Source organism: Chlorocebus sabaeus, chromosome 4 (genome assembly GCF_047675955.1).
Source record: "Chlorocebus sabaeus isolate Y175 chromosome 4, mChlSab1.0.hap1, whole genome shotgun sequence".
Taxonomy (NCBI): domain Eukaryota; kingdom Metazoa; phylum Chordata; class Mammalia; order Primates; family Cercopithecidae; genus Chlorocebus; species Chlorocebus sabaeus.
In genome coordinates this window covers 8,509,201-8,533,665 of record NC_132907.1, presented here as the reverse complement: position 1 = coordinate 8,533,665, position 24,465 = coordinate 8,509,201, and the positions used below count along the sequence as shown (strand labels likewise).

General features: G+C 44.0%; 1 long non-coding RNA gene across 2 annotated transcripts; it reads right to left on the bottom strand.

The window, feature by feature from the left end:
- Positions 1-227: 227 nt before the first annotated feature.
- Positions 228-23,538, bottom strand: LOC140711486 (uncharacterized). Of its 2 annotated transcripts, XR_012092713.1 has the most exons (4): positions 22,927-23,538; positions 11,209-11,272; positions 9,298-9,346; positions 228-5,856 (listed from the first exon to the last, which is right to left on the bottom strand). It is a non-coding gene; the product is annotated as an uncharacterized lncRNA (long non-coding RNA). The 2 variants fall into 2 exon arrangements; XR_012092712.1 differs by lacking the exon at positions 22,927-23,538 and having other exon boundaries at positions 11,209-12,833.
- Positions 23,539-24,465: the final 927 nt, after the last annotated feature.

The window sequence follows — 24,465 nt, the reverse complement described above, 5'->3', positions numbered from 1 at the left end:
GTTGTTTAAGTTGTGCTAAGAAACCGATGAGCAGAAGAACAGGGTAACAAAGCCATCCATTAAAATCCAGAGACATTGAGGAACTACCTTACATGCCCCATTGCTGTAGGACCTGTTTAACTATCTCGAAGTAGTCATGTTAAAACAATCGACCCAGCATTATAGATATCTTTTTACTCAATAACTGATTCTAATTAGTTCTCAGTCTTGAAGAACACCTTGTCCTGTGTCGCCCATCTCACCACTGCCACCCCCAGCTCCCACTAAATGCAACATATTATGGTGTGTTTTACTTAACTGTAGCACTTTAGGGAGGAAAGGGTATCGATATTCTGAAACCACAGTGACATTTCCAGATGTATAGATTCATGGGAAAAAACTAGATACAAAGACAGTTACATACTGTCATTCATTTTCTAGTCACATTGGAAAATAAAACCTTTGGCTTCATCTCTCCATTTTTAAAAAGTCAAAATTCCTAAAATGCTAAAATATCTTAAAATATTTATATGTATTCATCTATATATCTTACTTATAATTTAAGTGGTTTCTTAATTTTCATCAGGCTACACAAAATCAAATTAGAATTTTATATTTTTCCAAATAAGAAAATTGTTTTAATTTTAAAAATAAACACAAAGAACTCTCGTGGTGGAAAATTTACCGATCAAGGTGACCTAAAGAAAAGTCACTTTGGAAAATATTCCATTTTGAATGTAAATAATGCATATGTCTCATTATTATGCATAATGGTAACTTCATTAAGGGATTGATACTAGTGAATATACCCATTCACATTCAGCAAGGACATTGAAGAAGTCTTCCTGTATCTTTTTTTTTTTTAAACCTTTATCTAATTTTCATTTTTGTTGTTTTGTATGACTGTGTTTATCCTATATCCTTTATTATTTGATTAGTGAGTGACTTTTCCATGTTAATTTTCTGGTATAATAAAGTAGGGTAAAGAAAATAAATGGGTTCTATCTTTATATTTACTCTTACAGGTATCATTTTATCGCCCTATTTCTAAGTATTTCATGAAAAGATTCTAGATGTCAAAACCTGCAGTTAACGTTCCTGTTTAGAAATACGCAAAATAATACCTTTGACGCTGGCAACTCAGATGTATTATTCAGCAAAACAGCAATTACTCATTGTTTTGCACTTACATGTTAAGAACTATGAGACACTTGGTGACACAATAACAAAATTGCAAAGTCAATTACATTTAAAATAGACATCCTAGTAAAACATACACAACCAATTCCATTTGCTTTTTCTGAACTGTTTTGTTTCCTTTTTCTAACTGTTTACAGTTAAATAGATTTTGTGAATGTTAAACCGAAAGATAACTGATTTACACACATCATGAGGGGGAAAAAGTTAGAAAGTAGGGGGAGGGGCATAACATAAAAAGGAAGTGTATTCCTGGGGACACCAGAATCCACCTAGAGAGCTGCCAGAATATTCTTAAATATTTTTGGAAATAGTGTTCTTTTGCAATGTCAATCACAGTGGCAAAATGAAAGAGCAGTGTACCACAATTTAAAGCAAAATTTAAGCTAGATTCACACTAACAATTCTATGCAGGACTCAAGTAATAAAACCCAAGTACAGCCCATTTATATTTAAGAATAGAGAGCTTCAGGTGGGACTGGGTGTTTGTTTTATTTTATTTTAATTGCACAAGCAGTATTTTTGTAATTTGAACTTGCCAGTAATGAATTCCACCTCTCATCCCAGCCTGAAGCCTGAACTGAAGTTCCCATCAGAAAATTAAAATGTTTCTCTGGATAAAATAACTTCTAAATGAACTCTCTATTACTTTTCGTTTCTTTTTGTATTTTCTGCAATGTAGCTCCTCGCAATGATATTAGTTCTAGTGTGGGAAAATATTATAATTGAGATTTGGTAAGTTATTTGCAGACTTTTCTTTACAGTTTTTCTTTACACTGTGCTGACATTTAGTACAGCCCTGGTGAGGAAAACAATACTACCATTCATAGCTCTAGACGTAGATTTCAATCGACTTAAGCGGGCACAATGAAACTTGGTCATTCACTGGTTACCCATATTGTGTTCTCAAATTTTCTCTCAGCAAAAGTATAATGACTCAGTATTGTATAGTTGCATAGACAAGGGCTCGGAACAAGAGACACTAGTTTTGTCTGACGGTGTGAGAAAGTCGTGAAGGGATCTTTTCTTCCAGATGGTGTTAAATTCAGCTGCCTTTTTAACATTGGCCTTGCACAGCAATCTGCTGCTCCCCTTTCACAAAGACTGCGCTTGGTTCCCACTAGTTAACATGCATACTCACGCAACCTGCAACTTCACTCCAACTGTTTTACAATGCAGTGGTATGCTAAATAAACTTGATCCGGTTTCTGCCAATGTTAAAACTAGCTTTCAAAGAACTACTTAACTGATATTTACACTTCTTTTGACTTAAATGTACATGCCTTTGGAATATTTCAGATTTCAAAGAAATATCACCTTATTATAAGGTCAATGTAGAGATTATTTCCAATACCCTTCAAACTCATGCTCAGATACAGTACCTCTCTTCAACACACACAAATAAAACAAAATGTCAGAAGTTTGATGTGTAATAGAAAAAAGAAAAATTGGGACATGTTGCACCAAGAGCAGTGAAACAGCAAAAAATAAAATGAAAATAATAACATTGAAATGTATTTTTATTGATCGATAAGTTATGTAACATTAGTATGATACAAAGCAAGTTTGATATGACAATGGCAAACACATAATTATAATATTGTTTATTTTCCTTAGATGTTATATTTAACATATTTACATAAAAGACCAAGATGTAGGCAAAAGCTTCAGTAATTTGACTCCATTGAGTGCTTTCAGTAAACAATAGGTTTCTCCAGCAAACATCTTATTGCCTTAATTGAACCTCCTTGAAAAAGAAAACCACACACTTTGTAATGTAAATGTTAATTGTAGTAGACAATGGTTCTAGGTAAATAGCACCCCTGGACATGAAGTAAATGAAAGGAATACAGGCACTTAACAATGAAAGGTTGTTTGCACAAACAGTGCTTCAAATGTAAATAAACAAGGGTCTTCTCAACGGTCACTACAGTAGTAAAACTTTGGCACGTGTACAGCAGCCAAATTGAGAATTTATGTATATAAAGTCTCTCAGACTTTCTAACTGAAACTAACAGTGGTTTAACAGGCTTCTCCAGTCTGAAGTCATATAAGGAATTGAAGCTACAAAGGAAATTGTACTACTTTTAAAGAAAAAATGTATATTTGGGATTGTCAGTAATCCAGGCCACATGGAAGATAACAGGCTATTTGGAATATTTTCTAATTGCAATGGTTACATTTCTGTGTAAATGCCTATACAAATGTTTGCTTGGTGACATATGGAAAACTTAAGGACTTTTATGAAAAGGCGGCAGTGGGGACCTCCAAAGCACCAAAGTTTCTGCTAGGCATAGTATTATTTTTAGATTACATTAAAATGGCTATTTCGCCCCATCTAGCTGAGACAATTTCAAAATAAACTTTTTATCAGATTGTTATAATCAACTTTCTGCAGGTTAATGATTTTATGGTTTTACTTCTAGTGTATATCTACTAGCACAATTAGACCAAGTTCCTAGATGTATCATGTTAAGAGGTAAAAAGCCTCATGAAATTATAATGACTGTTTATATAGAGATATGTATTTTAAAATACAGCCCACCCAAAACAAAAGTAAAAATGTGGTCACAAGGCCATAATCTCATGGACTGAGATTTTGACATTAGGGGCAGGCAGTCATGGGACTTTCTTGGAACTGCTTTCTAATAGATTGCCTTGAATTCTGAAAATCTCAAACAACGAAGAAAGCCAAACTTAATTATGGCCAGATTAAACAGTGGTTAAAAAATTAACAGAAGCAGACAGTATGCAGCAGCTACAGACCAGTTGGTGCTGCCATTTGGGGAGCTGCAGATGGCTGTGGGTGGGAAATGCCTTTACTTTCTTAAGCGATGGAGATGAGTATGGTGTGTGCACTTGATGTTTTTTTCATACCCCCACCCCCCAACAGGGCTGTCTGTCATAGGCTGCCCGGCCCCGCTTTATCACTTGCCCCCGAGCGTGGGAATCGGAGCGTCCTGCCGTTCACATCTCCTGCATTCCGTTTAGCGGAATCAATTAGGCAAGACAGACCCTCAGATTCCCCACCCCCTTTCCATTTTTGTCAGGTCTATATACGTCCTAATTATTTCAGTTTGGGATGCCAGAGCTGTTTCCTGGATAGACCTGATCATCCTTAAACAAAAAGAGAGGAGGCGCACACGTGGGTTGTGGCGTAAATGTCACTTTCATTTCCAATGCTAGGCGCAGAGTAAGACAGAACATTTTTTTAACACTTTGACAAGAGGGGAGGCGATCTCGTCTCCATCATGTCTTTCTGCTTCAGTAGCTTCCTCAAGGAAACCCTCTTGGAACAGAGAAGCATCTGTCCTTGTATTTTGAATAGAAGAATAAAAATCAGCCCTTGCTTTTTTTTTTTTTTTTTTTTTTTTTTTTTTTTTTTTTTTTTTTTTTCCCCCCATTTTTCCTGCTAGCTCTAAGTCCTCAGTAGATATAAATTACTAACCTTCCGGTATAAACTTTTCTGAAAGTCTAATTTCGTACAAATTGACATACAGCCCAAATACATGTAAAGTAATTTCCAAGCACAATCTTCAAATTTTGAGGGGGAGGGGCCTCAGGAAGGAACTGCCCAAGTCTACATGTTATGGAATCATTTTTAAACTAGGTACCAGATATCTCTACAACAGCTTTCTAAGAAAAAAATCCCTGATATATAAACTTTTGCCTTAAAATAGAACAAACTGCACATGCATCTTTACTCATTAGCACTATATACTTCTTTGCAGCTGCAACAACCCCTCTCAAGATATATCTGGCATCTTGATATTTTAGCATATGTGTGTCACTTAATTTCCTCTCATCCCACCTTTAATCATAAGGGAAAAAAAAACAAAACAAAAACAAAGTTAGATTCAATAAGTATTCCTGACCTTTCTGGTTTTTACTGTCTCTCGGTTGTAGTCTTTCACTCTCACACGCTCCCCGGCGATCTTGAAGGAGTTTTTACTTTCGGTTATCTAGCTTTATGAAGACCAATACACTCATACAGCTAGATAACCAAAGATAACAACTCGCTTCCCACACAGGCCTCTGTCTTCCTCTTGCCAGACTCCAGGTCCCGATCCTTTCTGGCAGTACCGAGGAGTAGTCGTCCAGGATACTTGCCGCGCTTAAGATTCCTCCTTTTATGTAAATATGACCTGGTTTCTGTTTGTGTGTGTGCGCGGCTAAAATATCCAAACGAGATCTGTTGCCTTCAGAGTTTATTCCGAACTTTTTTTTTTCCTTTCAGCAAGTAATCTCCGGCAGCGTTAGCCAACAATTCATCTATTAATATCAGAAAATAAAACCAGCTATTAAGGTGCAGCAAGCTGTTACGAGTGAGCAGCAGCATCCGTCCCTTCACAGGCCTCTATTTGCATTGTAAATTGCTTCTTTCTCACGCAAGACTCTTTAGCCTCTCTCTATAGAGATGTATAAAGCCAACGGCAATTTCCAGCGCAGGTTAAGGAGGAAGGAAAAAAAAACCATCCCATTCTATAGAAGTGACAGCTGATTCAAGGATCTGCTCCTGATCCTTTTTGGTTAGGCACCATGAGCTTTTTACCAAGCGGTGGCAGCTTGATTGCACATATCTTGTGTGTATGTGTTTTAGGGGGAAGATCCTCGATTTCACAGGGCTTCTAGGCTGGAAAGGAGAAGATGCCGTCTTGCTGGCCTGCTGCTGCCCCCGGTCTGAAAGAAGGAGAAAAGGGCCATCATTGGAGGGGCTTTCACTGCCAAATTGTGGACCAGCCCGGCAAGGTCAAAGGTTCGAGACCGCGGGAGACCAAGGTAATGATGATGTCATGAGAAATCTCAAGTACATGGTTATTGATATGCATCAGTGATCAGCCAACTGCCCCACGCCTGCTGCCTGAGCAGCGGCAGCGACAGCAGCAGTAGCGGCAGCATTGCAACAATCCCTATTTTCTCAATCAACATCTCTTCCGCTAGCACTACCGACTGCTCCTGGAAAAGCAACCCGCGGCCTTTTACCTCCTCCGTGCTAGTGTAGATCGTTCTAATATCCAAAGACTGGAAGAAATCTCTCTCTAAGGACAGATAAAAGCATTTCAGATCTGGGGAACGTCTTTGCCTGCATTTTTCTTCTGGCAGATTGCATAGGCAGACAGATGGAAGGCACTTTGCTATTGCTTAAAGCAGGGCATCGTTTTCTGGGGCTGGGAATCAGATCTGTATTACGCAGTGAGTCGATGTGTGATTACATTGACAATTTGCTCTGGTGGTGTGTTTTTAATGGCTTCACAGCTCAGTCATGTTTTGTATCTATGTACCATGGCGATAGGGCAGCGTATTTTGTTCTGTAAGTTCAAACTGAATGCTCTTAAGCAAGTGGACTTCATCCTGGTTTTTAAAAAATGACTGCATATGTAGGGTGTGTGCGTTAGAATGCAGCACAGATAAACATTGCAGCATTAGTTTCTAATGCTGTACACAACTCTGCTGTAATGAAAATCCTGAGCCTTTGTCTATTGTTTTAAACACCAATTTTCATACAAAAGGAAAATGTAATAGTCTTGCTTCTGAAAGTATGAAAGAAGCATTGTTACCTCGTGAAGAATACATATAAAACACCTGCATGTTAAGAGCATAACTCTGCCCTACCTTCCCCTTCTCCACCCCCGCCTTTCTTCTATCTAGAGAGGAATGCTGTTTTATTAATTAATTAGCCTCATTCCTTTTCTTAGAACTTTTCAAAGTGTGAATATGATCACTTCAAAGAGTCTTTTTCTTCTTCTCTCTCCTTAGTAATGAGTAATCTATGTCTAACACATAATACGCGTAGTTGTAATATTCAAATGTCCCTCAACAGAACATCTAAGGTAATCTACATAAGATTCATATTTACCAAGGGTGAACCTTATGAACTGCTTTTCAAAATTTCAAGTTATGTTTGGTCATATTGCTATTCTTTAAAATATATGCTATTAGAGTAATCTTGATATTCTTTGCACATATGACTAGTTTATCACAATACTCTCATTTCTATAGATTATTTTCCCCAACAACTAAAACACTTTTGGAATTAACATACACTTTCATTAATTCAGTGACTTATTCATTTAAGACATGAATGTGAACACGCTTACTGAATTACATACAGAGCACATATATATAAACCCTATAAAAAAAGACTAGCAAGAAAATCAGAATAGTGAGGAAAAGCCTATAATTAAGAGTTTAAACTACAATATTACACCAATTAAAGACATGATTTAGTAACATAATTGCCAGCGTTTCCCAAGATTTTTTATTTATTTACTTTTTTGGTAAACATTCCAGTACTGATTATTTAGAAAAGACTAAGCTCTTGAAATTGTTCATCTATTTTTCTTATCAAATTACGGTACAAGAGGCACAACCAGAAATGGTTGCATTGGGTTATACATAAAATGCACAAGCAAACCAAAAACGAATTCAGAGAAACACACCTCCATGAAGTTACTGTTACTTCTTGAACTATCTGGTCACAACATAAACTACTAAATAAAAATGTAACATATCACTGAGGCACATTTCACTTTAGACATTATGTCAAACAGTAATGAGCTTTGCCGCCTTGGAAGAGTGAGAGTATTGTGGCCTTGCTTTCCAAGACACAGATGCAGAATCATTAGTGATTTGGCATGTATTACTTAAAGCAAGCATGTGGTCAGATGACAGATATTTTTAGAATATCCTTTTGCTTTATATATACCTGGGTGGGGGTTGGTGGAAGCAAAGAGATGTCATGCATTTGTCTGTGTACGTTTCTCACCCCCATATCTGTGTGAATTTGCAAAGTAACAGGGCTATATTTCCACACTTAGCAACTAAATGCATTTTTAAAAACCAAAGTACCCATCATGAAAGCCAAGACACTGAACATTTGATGTGCTTCTACAATTAAAAGCTATAGAAGATACTGTCTTAAAATAGCATATTCTAGGGCAATGCCACATAGTCATATCAACTGGACTCTAGGCCTGGTCCCCATGCCTGGCACATATGACATAGACTCATCATGGGAGCCCCAATAAGTAAAATGAACCAACATTAGGATTATAGGCAGTCTGTTCATTAGCCAGATAGCCAATTAAATATTTTACTCTCTACCATCTCTCAGGATATGCAGAAATAAAAACTACACAGGAAGGTTTAACACAGAACATCTGATTATTTTGAATATTGCCAAAGTTTATATGATAGTTTACCATACATATTTCAAAGACTGTATTATTATACAGGATGTGACACAAGTTGAAACAATTGTGTAGCCCTAAAGATTCCTAGCAATATCTGTCACATACTAAGAGCAACTATTAACACCTACATGTTATATCAGACATTTTTGCTTTCAAAAAGCTATTAAGCTGAGCAGAATACCATTTTGAAATCTGCATACTGAAGGATATACTGAATTTAAATGGTTTGCCTGCTCATTCACTAATAAATTCCCATTAATGACCAGTAGATTAGGACGTGATTGTCATGCTTGTTTTCTAATCTTTTTATAGGTCTCCAGATGGCTGAAACATGAATTGAAACATTCTGGTTTACTTGGGAGTAAACAATCTCTGTTTAAGTTAAAAGTGAAAAGTTAGGTTTTCCACATTATTTGGATCAGAATTACGCTAGTTCATAAATTCAAATGCATTAGGTTTGTCACCAATATTTGGAACACCTCTGAATCCTATTCAGATTACTGCAAAGTACATGAAGAATTGACCTATCACTGAGATCCCCTTTTAATATTTGGTTTGTATGATTCAAATGCATGTAAACCACAGTCCACTAGTACAGTCAAGACTACCATTTTCTACATAAAAGCCATTTAATTTACAGTGATTTGTATAGTTCAGGCAAGGTACCTGACTGGCTTACTTTCTAACAAAAGTATACTATTGTTTACTCTGTATCTCAAATTTTTTTTTTATGGGCAGTTATAGGTTATATTTGTATTATGCTTGATACATAATATACAAAGGCTCCCTGCAGAGGAGAAGGCTGCACATACAGAACCTTAGAGCATGAATTAGGAGATATGCAACCCACTGCAGGCCTGCCACCCAGTAAATAATACTCTATTTTGTACATCACTTGGATTTTATCAAATGTAAATTTCAAAATTACCTTTGGTTGGTTGGATTGTCTATTGATTTATGCTTCTTTGCAGTCTCATCTGAAAAACAGTCCAGAAAACAAATGATCACAGTTTTTATATATATGAATAAAGTCATGTAGCTATTGCTTCATTTAAAATATTGCTATTACCATGATTCCTCAAAATGCCAAGAGATTCCATAAAACTCCAGTACAATGTATCCTGGGTCTCAGCACCCACAGGGTTAAATATGCTAATTTGCATTTAAATGGAGACATGCATGATAATGTGAATGCAAAATATGCAGAATCTGGAGGGGTTTGAGAAATTAATTTTTCTTTCTTCTTTTCTTTTATTTTTAGCTTGGAAGGAAAAGGGACTCAAAAAAACATTAGGGACTTGAACCTTGTAACCTGCCATACAAAAGAAAAGAGTCTTTCCATGTAAGGATTTTAAGTCTGGAACAGCCTTATTTTCTAAATGTTTAAGGAACTGAATTTCCAGGCCTTTCGAACAATGGGAATCCCTGGATAAATATCTACTCCATTAGAAAGATGCAAATAGTTTACTGGAAGGCCACAGCACGGTGAGATGTGCATTCATATCTATGGCTCCTGATTGGCTCTTTCCTCCAGTAAATCAATGAATAATGTAAAACCTGATTGCTGTAAAGTGGTGGATTTTTGAAAAATTCCCTTCCCCCATTCCCTCTCGATCCAAGATTTAGGAATTCAATACTCCCCCAAATAGGTTGCTTTTCTTTTATGATTTTTTATGCTTATTGTTATTTTGGACTGGAGGGGTGGGGCTATCGGTTTTGCAAAATGAAAGTATTGCCCTGGTTTAATTACGCTGACTGTGGGAGCTCGCTTCCTGAGACAGCGCCCTAATTACCGGTGCCAGGGTGGAGAAAGGAGGGTGGTGGGCAGAGATGGACACCAAGAAAGGGAGGAAACGGAATCCGACTCTGCGGTTCTGGGCCCAAGGCAGCCACAGCTCCAAAGGGGCCCCCGGCCGTGGCCGTGACTTGACAGAGCCTCCGGTCTAACTTCTGATCAATTCCACTGCTCTCCTGACCTCTCAAGACAGTCCCCCATTCAAGCACCGCGGGTACATTTGCAAGATAAAACGCCGCAGACACTAATGCAAATACATTGCCCGAGTTCCCATCACCCTGGGTTCCTGCAGATAATTCCAGGCCACAGAAAGGAGTTCTTGCCTTCCACAGCCGGGTCTAGACTCTAAGCAAATCGCAAAGACCCAGCTCCGTTTGGATACCAGAAGCGTCTTAAGCTGAACCGCTCCAAGTACCATTAACTAACCACGATGGTTGCGTCTTGATGAATCTCAACTTGGGATAACCCTGTAAAGCGGCCTCTCACCTCCCAAAATTCAAAAGGCAAAGAGAAAAGGGAAGTGGAAAGCCACCAGATCTAGTTAGCTACTGTACTAAGTTTTCCACCAAAATCTAATCAGACCCTCGCTTCCTTGCCAGGTAATTGCAACTTTGGGGGCGGTTAAAGGGAGGCGAATTATTCAAAATGCGAATTCGAATCCAGAAGTGCAAAATACAAGTGCATTTTGCTCTAGGTTTAAAAGGGAAACCCCCACCACCACCGCCACCATCACAAAATTACATACAAAAATTCCCTTTTCCAACGCGAAGATTTCCTGGCATCTCTCTGCGATTGGGGGTCAAGCCGCTGGATAATTAACAGTACTGGCTCAGAAAACTCACGAGATCAACAGGTTTAACATCCGAGGCACACAATCAATTAGCTGAAGCAAAGCCCCGGACTGGCCCTCGGAGCGGCCCGCAGCGGGGCTCTGCGGGCACCGGCTAGCGGGCGAGGTGAGGAGTGCGGGCGCGGGGCCGCGGCAGGCACTGCTGGCCTCACGCCGCCGGCGAGCTGCAGCCTGAGGGCCGCCACGATACTCACTTGATCTCCCTGCGCCAGGAAATGCTGCCCCCCAAATCCAGCTGGGCAGGAACCGAGGCGCCGGCTGAAAGACAAGATCCAGAGTCACAGCACGGCCGCAGCACACAAACAGGCTCCTTTCGGCGTCTCCCAAAAAAAAAAAAAAAAAAAAAAAAATGTTTTTCTCATCATTCCTCTCCTCTGCTCAGCACATTTAAAACTGCCGCTCAATTCCACATGGTGATTCTTGGTTGATTGCGTCTAAAATAGTTTAAATGGGTCTTCCCTTCTGGGGAGAGGGAGAAGGGAGCAAAAGACCAAGGAGGAAAAAAAAAAAAGCCAACTTTTCCCCCCCATGCCAGGCACTTGCTCCCTGAGCCTCGGAGTGGAGAGTGAAGTGGTGTGTGCGAGGCTTGGCAAGTTTTTGGGGGGGCTGTCCAAGGTCTAGTCCAGCCCCCTCTGCCGAGGAGGACGTGCTCTGAAACTCAACCAATTTCCCCACTGCTTTTGTTACTGATGAACTGAAGCCCTATTGTTCATCCATTGCCACGGTCTTTTTCAGTCCCCACACTACGTTCTGCGTTGCCAGAGATAATGAATTTGCACCCAAACCTCTCACAGTCCCCTCCTGACAGACGGAACAAATTAGAAATGTCTCGTCTGAAGGAAGGCAATGGCTACATTTTCCTATTGTAGGATGCAAAGCACACATTTCTTTGGAAACTTCTTTTGCGTTTTTTAAACATCCTTTTCTTCTCTTTTTCTTTTTTCCTCCAGTTTTTTTCTCTCTTGGTTTCTTAAGATTCTTTTTTTTTTTAAATAAAGAATCTCCCTGTCGTTTTTCCAAAGAACCGTTTTATGTAACTTGAGTCTTCCTAACCTTCTTCCCCTTCTTTCCTCTCCTTTCTTAAGGACTCCCTTTGCAATTTTATTTACAAACTTGGAGAATGACCTTTTGACTCGCATACTTTTTTTTTTTTAAAGGTCTTTTGGTTCAAGTCCCCCTTCTTCACTCCTTCCCCTGTTTGTATCGTGGTTGTTAAATGCGTTTGGCTAAAGACAAGAAATGCATTCTCAAGATTTTTATTCTCTAAACTCTAGAGCTATTCTAAAGGTACCAGGGACGCGCCATAGGGGTTATCTATTTGAGGAGGAAGAAAAAGCGTGTATGTGTATGTGTGTGTGTGTGTGTGTGTGTGTGTGCGCGCGCGCGCGCGCGCGCCTCCGCGCGCCTGTCTTCCAGGGAGAGACGGAGAGATGTGGGAGGGTGGGGGTAGAAGTGTGCAGACGACAGAGAAGGGTGGGGGCTTCGAGGGTAAGGTGGGCTTCCTGCAACACAAGCGGGGAGGCTGTCAGGGGTGTGGGCACGGGATTGCGGGGAGGCGGTGCAGGAATCCGTCCCGCAGAGTGCCGTCTGCCTCTGTGGGCCTGTTTGCGCGCCTGGGGCTGGCTGCATCGTGGGCGCGGGTATCTGCGTGCCCGGGTGGTAGTTCCGAGCCTGCGCGCGTGCGACCGGGTACGGGAGGGGGAAGAGTGCCGTAAAAATTCAGACGAGTGGCCCGTATGTAAATACGGCCCGGGGGGAGCAGGTAGGCGGTAATGAGAGCCGCTGGCGCTCAGCGCCGCCGGCGGCCCCTAGCTTTCCCGCCAAGTGCAGCCGGAGGACAGACAGCCATGCGTGTCCTTGGCGGGAGAGCCCCCACCCGCCGCGCGCGCCCGCCCCCCGCGCACACGCACACACTCCCCTCGCAGGCGTGGGGCCCAATGGCCACGAGCATGTCAGGAAAACAAAGCTGGGGCTGCAAGGTGGAACGATGAAACGGCAGACTTGGCAGCCGAGGGCAGAGCGGAGGAGCCGCCACCGCAGCCACCGGCGCTTTCTTGTCTCCTCGCAGCTCTGCCCTCCGGCCCAGAAGCAGCCCAGGACCATTTCTTAGCTGCCCGAGAGAAGGTGGCGAGCAGAAGAGGGGGCGGATGTGTACAGGGAGGTGCCAGCGGCCCCGTGCGCGGGCACGCACACGCCGGCGCGCAGGGCTGCCGTGGGCGGAAGGAGGGGAATGAGAAGGCCTCGGCAGCGTCTCAGGGAGGCACTACCTCCGCGCTGAGGCCGCAGAGTTCTAAGTGAGAAACACCAGGCCAAATCCGGCAAGGCGGCGGCTACCGAATGGCTTACACCTCAAGCCTCCTTCCGCAAACAATGCGATGGGAAGCACCTGGCTGTTCAGGGGAAGCCTTTGCTGGCCTTTTTAAAGGGGTGAACTCGAACCCCAACCTAGGAGCGCTGGCCTAGATGGCTCCGCAGATAAGTCCCAGACGTGGCTATGGAAAGACTGATCTCTCTCTGCTCAGAGCGCCTACCTCGGTGCTCACTAGCGCAAGCACCTCCCAACACACACACACACACACACACACATACACACACACACACCCCACGGCACTCCCATCACTTTAAAACGCGCGCTCATCACCCTGCTGTTAATGAAGCCGCTGCGCGTAATGAGTGCACAGGTAAATAAGTACCGAAACCAGAAGCCTTCACCTGTCGGCTGGGCGATTTACCTCTCCCTACAGGGAGCACTTGTAGTTATCTTGTTTTAGGAGTGATTTGCTGTTGTCTGTGGTCTCCCCCTCCTCTTCTTGTGGAGAGAAGCCAAAAAAATATATATGTTCCGTGGTCAGTCTTCTTTCTGATAAGTTACCCGAGCATTGGTCTAAAACATTTGCTTAATCTGTTGGTTTTGGTTTGTTGTTTTGGGGAGTGTTGCTTTTCTGAGGGAAGCAAAAGAACGTGTGTTTGGTGGGGCTGGCAGCTCAGGACAAGAGTCTGCGTGTGCAGCCGGAAGGCTGGCGAGTCTGAAAGCCGCGCGGTGCAGAAAGAAGGCGGTGGCTTGTCCTCCCCCGGGGCCGGCACTGGCCCCTTTGGCACCTCCGGCCTCGGCTAGGCTACTGCCGCCGCCGCCCGCGCTCTCGGGTTCCGCCGGCTGCCGCTCCGTGTTTTCCCCCATCCCGGCTTCACGTTCAAGGTTTAGCTGCGAGGTCACGTCCATTGACGTCAGCTCCCTGTCTCCCTCTACGTCCGGCTACATTTACATACATCAAGGAAATTAGGGCATTAAAAAAATATGCAAATCCTGCGCGAAGAGGAGCGGGTGCATTCCTGGCGCGATCGCCTTTTATTGAAGCTTTTAATTAAAGGGGCCAGTTGGCGAGCCCCTGAAACAACCGCCAAAACCCCCCAAAAGAGAAAAATAAACGCTGTAGCCTTCGAGAACGGTTGTTTCGGCTCCTGTTCTGTGGGCGGCTGAGGACCGCCGGCTGCCCGGCTCGGAGAAGAACAGGTTAGAGGAGGCAGCTCCAGCCCATGCATAATCAGGGCTCCGCGGCGCCTCCATTCTTTCCTCCTCCTCCTCCTCCTCCTCCTCCTCCTCCTCCTCCTCCTCCTCCTCCTCCACCTCTCCTCCTCCTCCTTCTCCTCCACCTCCTCCTCTGCTTCTTGCTCTCGCTCCTGTTGGTTCCAGCGTGTATTATTTTTAATACTGATGCATATGTAAAGGTATATTTGCATTTTTTTAATTCGCGAAAATTTCAGGTTTTGTCGTTTTATTGGTTCCCTTTCCCTCTTTTTTTTTTTGTGTGTGTGTTGTTATTTTATTATGTCTATCTGTCTCTCTTGTCCCTTTCTGTCTTTTTTGGCGAGTGTCTGCTGCTGTCTCTTGCTAGATAATATAAACAGTTACCTCCCTGCTTCTGTTTGTTTAAGGTTACAAATATGCACATCTGTCATGTATGCAATGCCAGCTGTATAACCTCCTGGTTTGGTCATAAAAGAAAAGACACATTTTTTTTTTTTTCTTTCTTGACATACCTTGATGGGCTGTAATACCCATCGCTCAAGGCTCAAAGTTTGATTGTCTAATTAACTTCAATTAGCAGAAACACAGTTCAGGGCCAGTGGTTTCGAGATAATCTGTGTATAAGTGAAGTGATTCCAAAGATTTCTAAAGAATTTTTGTGCTGATTGCCTGAGAGGTGCGGCATCCCCGCCCTATTGCTTTCTAGCATTTCTTATTGAAAAATATATATATATTGTAAAATGGGTAGACACAGCAATGGACAGCCTTCTTCAAGGAAGACATTTTCAACCATGTTGTATGTTGTACCTTATCGGCTGCATTCAAAATTTACTGAGTTTCCTTTTTATCTTAATATGTCTGGAAACAAGGCACATTATCTTGACTGAAAAGCATCCTTGATTCCTGACTTTGAAATGAAAAAAATACACAAAACAATTGGCTATATTAAACCAGTTGATGTGCCTTAAAATATACAGGCCTTGAGTTTAGATTTCAAGCAATGGTAATCTTGTTTATAGGATGGGATTCTCTTTCTTGGCAATATAGCTATGCAGCATGATGGCTTTTGGAGTATATATATAATATATATTCCAAATTATATATAGTATATATAGTTATATATAATATAATATATATATTCCACCTTTTAATTCCCCCAAAGCTATCATTGAAAAAAGACTCAATCTATAATTGCAAACCCTCAAAGAACAGCAAATATGCACACATGCAGCTTATTCAATTAAATAATCCAAGTACATGCACAGATAATTAGTTTTCTTATGAATGGCTTACCTGCACAGATACTCAGGCCAAGACTCAACCTTCCCCAATGGCCTTCATGTATAAATATACACATGTATTTCCCCCGATTTCAAACCTAAAGCCGTATGCCATCTTTCATGCTGGACTATCCAGCATCCATTTTCAGCTCCCTTAACTCTTATGGCATTTCCAGCCTTACCTCTGGCTGTAGTTTTTCCAAGCCTACACCAAAGTGCTCATATGATATGTCACCCAATAAAAAGTGGTCAGATGGCTACACGTATAACATTAAAAAGCGGAAACACACTCATCCTTCAGGTTCGCCTTTACCTTGCCATATATAGCAAGACTACGTTTCCTAAAATACATTTTCAGCACATTTTATGAATAATTGCAGGATTCCACAACTGATTGCAGAATAGCCGGTTTCTGGGGGGTACCTAGCTGAGTGAAACAATTCGGCAGGCTCAAGGTCTCTTTGAGTTTGGCTGCAGTTAAATTGCGCGTGGCTGTTTGTTCCTGCCTGGACTCTCGCACATACCTGCCTGCGTTTATGTAGGATCAGGACAAACACATCGGCCACGTTGCAGGGCATAGACTGTCGGTGCATATATTTAGATGGCAGTAGCAAGGAACGCGTGCGTGTACGGCTGTCTGAGCATGCATGTGTGTACAGATGCGTGTGTATGTGCGCGCGCGCGCTGTGTGACAAGGAACACAGAGAGGTACACCTCTTATCTCTGATCTCTCTGTAATCTCCTTTTCTGTTTCTAATCTCCCTTATTGGCGCATGGTAGTAACCCGAAGCGTGTGAACCGTCACCGTCGCTGCCGTGTGCGCGCTGTGGCTTACCCCGAGGGCCCGTGGCTCGGTGGTTCGCTGGCTCGGTGGGTGTTGGGGAAGAGGGTAGGTAGCGTCGCTGCCGCTGCCGCTGCCGCCGCGGGTCCGGGTGCTCTGTCCCAGCCCGGCAGCCGAGAGCGCAGTGCCGGAGCCCCCTCCCACCCCGCCCTCACCCCCATCCTCCCCTCCCCTCCCTTCTGCGCCTCCCCCAACCCCCCGCCCCGCATTACCATATGGAGGCCGAGTCCCTGCGAATCACAGCAGCAGCGGGAGGTATTTGAATAAGCCCCGCAACCCCGCGCAGACCCCAACTCCTCCGAGAGCAGCATGCCCTGCACCAAGAGCCACCACTCTGGCCGGTAACCTGGCAGCGACAGACACCTCCCCAAAGTGCCCTGAGCACGGTGGAGAGAGGGTCTACTAAGGGTACTGGGCGTTCCAGTTGCTACTTTTATATTAACTTGACATGGAATCAGACAATAAATAAGAGGAGAGAGAAGAGAAGAGGAAAAGAAGAGAGAGAAAAGGGGAGAGGCGCTATAAAGGGGAGAGAGAAGACAGAAGCGAGAAAGGGAGAGAAAAAGGAGACAGGGAACCCAAAGGGTTGAGTTAAAGAGAGAGTAAAATGGGGACGGGGTGGGGAAACGGTGGGAGGGGGAGAAATACCCAAATATCTGAATTTGGACCTTTCAAGCTAAAAATACCACCTCACTGAACTTCACAACCTCCAATGAGACACGTGTTTCTCCCCTCGCCACCACGTCACCGAATGATTAATTTGCCGTCTCAATCAGAAATATTTAGAATTGTGTAACAGATATAGGACTTAACAGAAAGAAGCTCATTTTATGAAACATAGCGAAAAGTATATGACATTTAAAGATGATCTTGGCTACCTCACGGTAAAAATTACGGCTTGCCTTAACGACTCGACAGTTTTCCAACCATGCCCTCTGAAATGGTGAGCCCAGGGCCAGGAACAAGAGGTGTTCCGAAATATTTTGGACTTTAAGTGAAAAATTTTTTTCTTCCCGTTTCAAATTTTGTTATGTTTTTCTTCTTCACAAATTTATTCCTTTAACCCAAATTTTATAGATAATATGTGAATCTTTAAAAAAATTTACTGCAAAATGTCGCCCCATTTTGACTGAAGATATGATTTTAGACGTTAATTTAAACACATAGCCAGTTCCGTTTTGCAAACTAACTCTGAATAACACCTGGTTCTGGATTTAGCCTATTCAACACAGCCTCCCTCTCCCTATCCTCAAATCAGAGCAGTGATTTCCCTGTACAAAACAACCAGAATGATACTAAAATCTCCAGTCACCTATAGGATGTGCCCATTGTAAATGTCCCTTTCGGTATTCATAAGCCAAATGCCCTTCTTTTGAAACACATACAAAAAGAATGCCTCTGATTAATAATCTCTTTCGCGGCACACTGAGGCCGAAGGCAGGGAGCCGCAGGACGCCAGAGAAGGGCGCAGAATTCTGAATACCTAGCATTTCAATGCAGATTCCAGATTCGCAAACGGCTAGGTTTTCCAAGAGGAAATAATATTTGGCAAGCAACGCTTTTGGGGAAGACAACTACATTCCAAATACTGGCTCCTTCCTGGGCCTGGGGAGGGGACGGCGATCGCGGTTACCCGGCATTTCTGCGTTCATATGTGTGTACAAGGTGGTATGTAGCCCATGCATGTAGCCAGGCCTAGGTTTCTTTCTTTTCTTTTTCTTCTTCTTCTTTTTCCTTTTTTTTTTTTTTTTTTTTTTTGAGGCGAGAATATTGAAACCAATCCACTCTTTCTGTAGCTAGCTCCCACGAAGCTGGGATTTTCAACCTCTTGTTTATTCGTAAAGCCCATATGGAACCCCGGTAGAAGCTCCCCTTTTCGGATTTTACCAGGAGGTCCTCAGTGCCCCACCGCCGCCCATGGCACGTGAAGAGAAAGGAGGGAGAGTTGGGAACCACGAGAGAAGCCGGCTTGGAGCCGCTTCCGTCGGGGCCCAGGTTTCGCCCCAACAGACCCGTCTCTCCTTTCTCTCCCCGAAGGTAGTTCCTTAGGCCGGCAGTGTCGCTACGGTGGTGGCCAGGTGAGCACGGGCACGGTCCCGGGGCGGGGGCGGGTAGAGCGGCCCTCTCTCGGGAGCTCGGGTGGGTCTGCGAACCTGCCGGGAGCGGAAGGCTGAGTGGCTCTGGGGGCCCGCGCGGGGCTCCTGGCTCCCGCCGGCAGGGGAACAGCGACACCTACTGGCCGTATGGGTACCGCGCCTGGGCCGTCAGGGCTACCCTGGGCCGTCAGGGCTACCCTGGGCCAGGGTGCCCGGCTCAGTGGACTTAGGAGCCCGCCGGAAACTGCACCCAAGGCTCTGCGGAGTGCTCTAGGATTCGTCCGCCCTGGAGAAGACAAAGCCACGCTTTCTGGAGACTTCTTGGAGGGCTGTAGGATGGAACTGAACACACAGGCACACACGCATGCCCATTTTTCTGGGAAACCGGAGAAACCCGTAGACGCAGTTACCCACCGTCCCTTGGTTTTATGAGAGAGACCCAAGCAGAGGTCAGAGCCTTGACCTCCTCAGGTTCATGACCCAGGCCTCTTCACCGCCATCCCCAGTTCAGCACTGACTAAAGAAGATATCTTTACAAATTAGGAAAAGAAAGGAGTTCATTATCCTCCCTTAAGCCGGGAAATGAGTGAGTCAAGGACACAGACTCACAGGGAGCGGTTGGCGCCGGGCACGCGAACCGGCCGAGCCCTACTGCTAGCCAGTTTCGGGCACCTTTAGTGCGCCCTGAGACTGCCGCTAGGGAGTGAAATTTGGTAGCTCTTCTTTAAGAATTATAATCTTCTTAATTACTCCTGAAATAAAGGCAAATTTGGGCTGCTGGTGATATTTTTGAGACCTACAGTTTTTTTTATATATATATATATAAATATATATGTTTAAAGCATATATATACATAAAGTATATGCATATGTGTGTGTACATATATACACACACACATACACATGTGTACATACATATACGTATATATATCTTCTGCGACATGACTTCCGTAGTTGGCTTCTGTTGGGGAAGGTAAGAGAGGTTGTGAAGGCGTGGCAGGTCTGATGAAAACTCAGCAAGGTTGGGGATGGCAAAAAAGCAATTCATGTATTCCAGATTCACTTTCTCTTAACCAGTCTTTTCTGTAATAGCATACAGCCATTTCATATGGGAAGGAGATATGATGTTGGTCCCAGCAGCGGGTAGAGGGCCGGGGAACCTCAGCTTCCATTACTCCCCAAGATGCCTTCTTTTCCCCTTTTCAGGTTCTGAGGTTCCCTTGGGCCTAAGAAACCTGACTGAGTGTGATTCTGATACTAACCTGCTCAAAGAGTAAAACATATTCCCTTTCCTTGAAACACTGGGGTATCTGAGCTAAATACATTCCTTAAGATTTCTATGTAAAATGTTGCTTAATAACAAACCTCAGAATTAAAAACAGTTTTTGTTCCATTCAAATTTCAAGAGTTCATTTTGGAAATTATTTTTCTTAGCTTTATATACTGGTTGGAACTATGATCTAAAAGATTTTGCCTGCAAGGTGGGAGACCTTATTAGGACTAAATTTTTGTCTTCGTTCTCTACAATCACAAAAGTTTGCTAATTTCGTTTTATTTAAATAAAATTGGAAGCTTTTCGTGTCTCTAAAGCCAAGAGTTTTAGATCAGGTCCCCCTCTCTCTCACTCTTTAAAAGAAATCACTAAAAGGCCCAGGAAACCTGCTCTTCAACTCTGTTCTGCAAGTATTTATTTTTCTTTTTAAATTTTCTTACAAGTGGATTTGACTGCGTCCTGATAATATAGGAATTCACATCGAAGAAGAGACTCTCAGCAGTTTATATGATGTATGAATAAACCTGCATTATTAATAATGAATAAAATAGGGCTATATCCTACTGGCATTTTTTCTTGACAAATCTTGTTTCCCACTGCATTTCAAAGTCAGCTTTCTCCTTGTAAAATGGAAACATTCATAGGACAGGAAAATATTTATTTAAAAATTGCACTGGGCACACAGCAAGCACCCATCAAGCAAACTCAGTTCAGAGGTGTCTTTGGGTATTGAAAGCACCTTGATAAGTGCAAGGGTTGATTTTTTTCCCCCTTTCCTTTTGGCTTTTTAGGATGTAGCTTTACTTGTGACTCCAAAATCTTAGCTAGAAACGACTCTCATTGTTTGATATTCTTCAGTTTTACTAACTAAAAAAATGTTGATTTGACATTAAAGAAGATAGAAAAATAGAATTTATGTTTCAAAAATTGTGGAATTTCTCTGCATAGTAGTCACCCCCAAAGTATTAGTGTATTAAACTCTAGTAGAAGGAATGTTTACTGTTTAGAACAGAAAATTAGGCCAGCAAAATAATTTTTTATTTCACACGAAATGTGAATAAGCATATTCATACATGTAATTTGTGTATGGGTGTTATCGTGATGACTGTGTGAAGTAAGGGAGGAGACAAGGCTTACAAGGCTTTCTGTTTAGGTCTCCTTCAATATATTTTTCTTTTCGTTCCTCTTATTTAACAAGAAAATTAAGGAATAGAAGACAGGCTAAATTGTCATTAGACTGTGTCTGTGTTCTTTGTCACGCCTGCCTTTCCTCTGGACTGCCTGGGAGGGTGTGTGTCCTCCTTTCTTGCTTCTTGAGTAGCAGGGAGGAAGGAATGGATGCAAGGATGTGAAGATTGATCAGAAAGGCACATTATTGCATGTGAAAATGAGATGGATACATCTGAAACCTAGCTAAATTCCAGCCAGGTGGTTGTCTGGAGAGAGGGGACTTGTGTGTGGAAGCTAGCAGGCCGACTGAATAAAGTGGGGGGAGAGAAGAGGCTTCCTTCATCTGGAAATCCGCAGGATCTTACTGACGTTTGGCTTCAGGGTGTAGAGCTCCAAGAACACCTGTGTGCATCTGGCTGGAGATAGGTTGTGTGGTGTGTGTGTGTGTGTGTGTGTGTGTGTGTGTAGGGAGGAGTGGGCACTTTATTAAAAATACATTTGAAAAATGTTAGTTCTAAAATTCAGTCGTTATCAATTCGGGCTAGGTGCCAAGGTCACTAACGTGTCCAGGTTCACTCCTGGAAGGCAGCAACATTATTGCTTCCTTCGAATATGGCTTCTTTCATTTCTTTGGCTCTTTATGGTACTTATTTTGAGTGGGGAGAGCCTCTAGCTTCCCCCTCCTCCTTTCTTGATCTCGGCAAACAAAACCATTCTACCACTTGAGCCATCTGCCGCAGGTGTAATGGATGGCAGGGGGCCGACCTAACCACACTCCAGTCTCTTCTAGGTCGTCACCGCTCTGCACCAAACAAATGAGTCCTGTTTCACCACTAGGGTGCCGAGGTGGATGGTGGATGCTGGCCCCCGCCCCTGGCAGCACTCAGCGCTTAGAAACCAGAGCCAGCTGACAACACGCGAAACACACAGGCACAGCGAAAACGCCGAGCTGACGCGCACTCCCTCTGCCCCCTCCCTCTGCTCTCTGTAACAAGGAGGACACGTACACAGCCTTTACACACTTAAAAACCCTCGCGACTCCCTCTGAATTCTTGGTTACTTATGACGGCCTTCCTCACTGCACATAGCCCCTGGGGTGTGTGTGTGTGTGCGCGCGCGCGCACGCGTGAATGTGCGTGTGTGTCTAAAACGCTTATTGGTAGGTCATCAGCAGCTGATCAGACATGGTAATCCAATACTTTTTTTGAATACACACAATTTTTCGTTCAAGGTAATTTTTTTAAAAGAAAAATGGAAAACTATTAATTTTCTGCGCAAGTCTAGGGTTCCCGGTTTAGGTTCCAGAGAACAGCAGGTCTGCGCAGCCCCCGCCTTACCAAACTTTCCTTTTCTAGGGTTTGAGGGAGGCTCATATTCTCACTTCATGACAGAGCAGCGGCTCATTTGCACGCGGGTGTGTAAAGGAGGGAGCTGTCGAACGGGTGACTTAGGAAGGGAAATCCGATAGTCGGAGCCCCCGCAGTTGCTCGGAACCTCGGCAGGAGGCACAAAGTGCCCAGGGGCAAGACCCCGGGGTCCAAGCTTGCAGGCACACATCACCCTCTGGGCCCCGGGCCCTCCGGCTGGAGCACTCCCTCACCCGCACCCCATCCCGGTACCATTTTGATCATTATTTGAATAGCCCAGGTAAAGGTACCCATCTCTCGGCTATGGGCGGGGGCTGGACCCTGACAGGTACGGACTCCGCGGGCACCCTGTGTACTTACCTTGAGCGAGGCCCTGGCAAATGGTGGCCCAGAAGCATCAAGTTTCCTCTCCCAGCCGCTGTGCCAGATTTCCCCTCCTGCCTTCTGCTCCTCTAGGCCAGCTCGTTCTCTCTCTCTCTCTCTCTCTCTCTCTCTCTCTCTCTCTCTCTCTCTGTCACACACGAGGATTACTTGTGACTTTTAGAGGCAAAAGCTTGCTTATTCAGAGGAGAGAGGGAGGGGGAGAGGGAGAAAGGAGGCGGGAGGGAGGAGAGAGGGGGAGAGAGAAGTAAAAGGGGGATGGAGGATGAAGAAGAGGTGGAGAATCAGAAGGTAGAGCGGGCGTTGGTAGAGAAGGAGGAGGAAGAGGAGGAGGAGGAGGAGGAGAAGAAGAAGGAGGAGGAGGAGGGATGGGAGGGGTAGGGTGGAGTAACCAAAGATAGGCTGGGATGGGACGGCGAGGAATAAATTGCTCCCCACCCAGCTGCGGTGCGACGCCCCCAGCGTCCCGGGGGAGCCTGTGCGTCAGCTAGCGGCTGTCCAAGGCGGGGCCGTACAAAAGCTAGCGCCGCGGGACCCCCTTCATGGGCTTCTACCCGAGCAGATCGAGCTCTGGAGGCCGCTCCACGAGCGAGCTCGAGCCACGGAGGGCTCTCAGCTCGGACAAGCGTGGCTGTCTAAGAGCTCCAAGCTCCACGGAACTTTGATTTTATTCCCGGGAGCCCGGTTATCCACTTCTGCATCTCAGACAAGCGCCGGAGGCTCTTGCAGCTTCCGCGCGTCCTAGTCCTGGCCGCGGGGCGCCCACCTTAGTCATAGCCCATGGTCCCCGTGCTGCTCACGCCGCCAGTTTCCCCACTGCCCAGGCTCCCTCCGCCCGAGCCCTGCGTCTCTGTTCACATTGGAACACCCCCCCACCTCACCTCATCTTGTTTTTACCGAGGAGGGTGTGTGTGTGCGTGTGTGTGTGTGTGCGTGTGTGTGTGTGTGTGTGTGTGTGTGTGTAGCGCGACACACACATAGCGCGCGAGCTCCAGGCTAGAAAGAAGGTAACGAAAAAGTAGCTTCGGTCTCCTGCAGCTTGGATCCCACGTCCAAGTCCGACCATATTCAGTATTTGAGATTACAGTTTGCAGCAAGGACCAAGGCAGGGGTTCCCCGGATCATTTCAACTGAGTTTCAATGCAGCAAGGATTGTTTATCATTATTGTTAAGACTGACGAAAATAGGTCAAAAATAAAGAATAGTTGCAGAGAAAGAAGTGGAAGCGTTTTAGCAATGATCAGGAACCAAAAGAGGTTGGAATGGATTTCTCGAACAAGAGCATCCACGATGGATAAAGGTGAAAGGCACAGACTCTCACAAAACCGCTTCAATACGTGATGGGATTAAAAAATAGGACCATGCTTTTCAACATAGACTACCCATTAGTTCTCTGTTAAATGCATTAAACCAGCCCCATGGAATGATTACATGGCAGCTTTTTAATGTACAAACACGAGGATTCTAAAACGGATGCACACAACCCGTTTATAGAACTCCCTCTGTACACACACATAT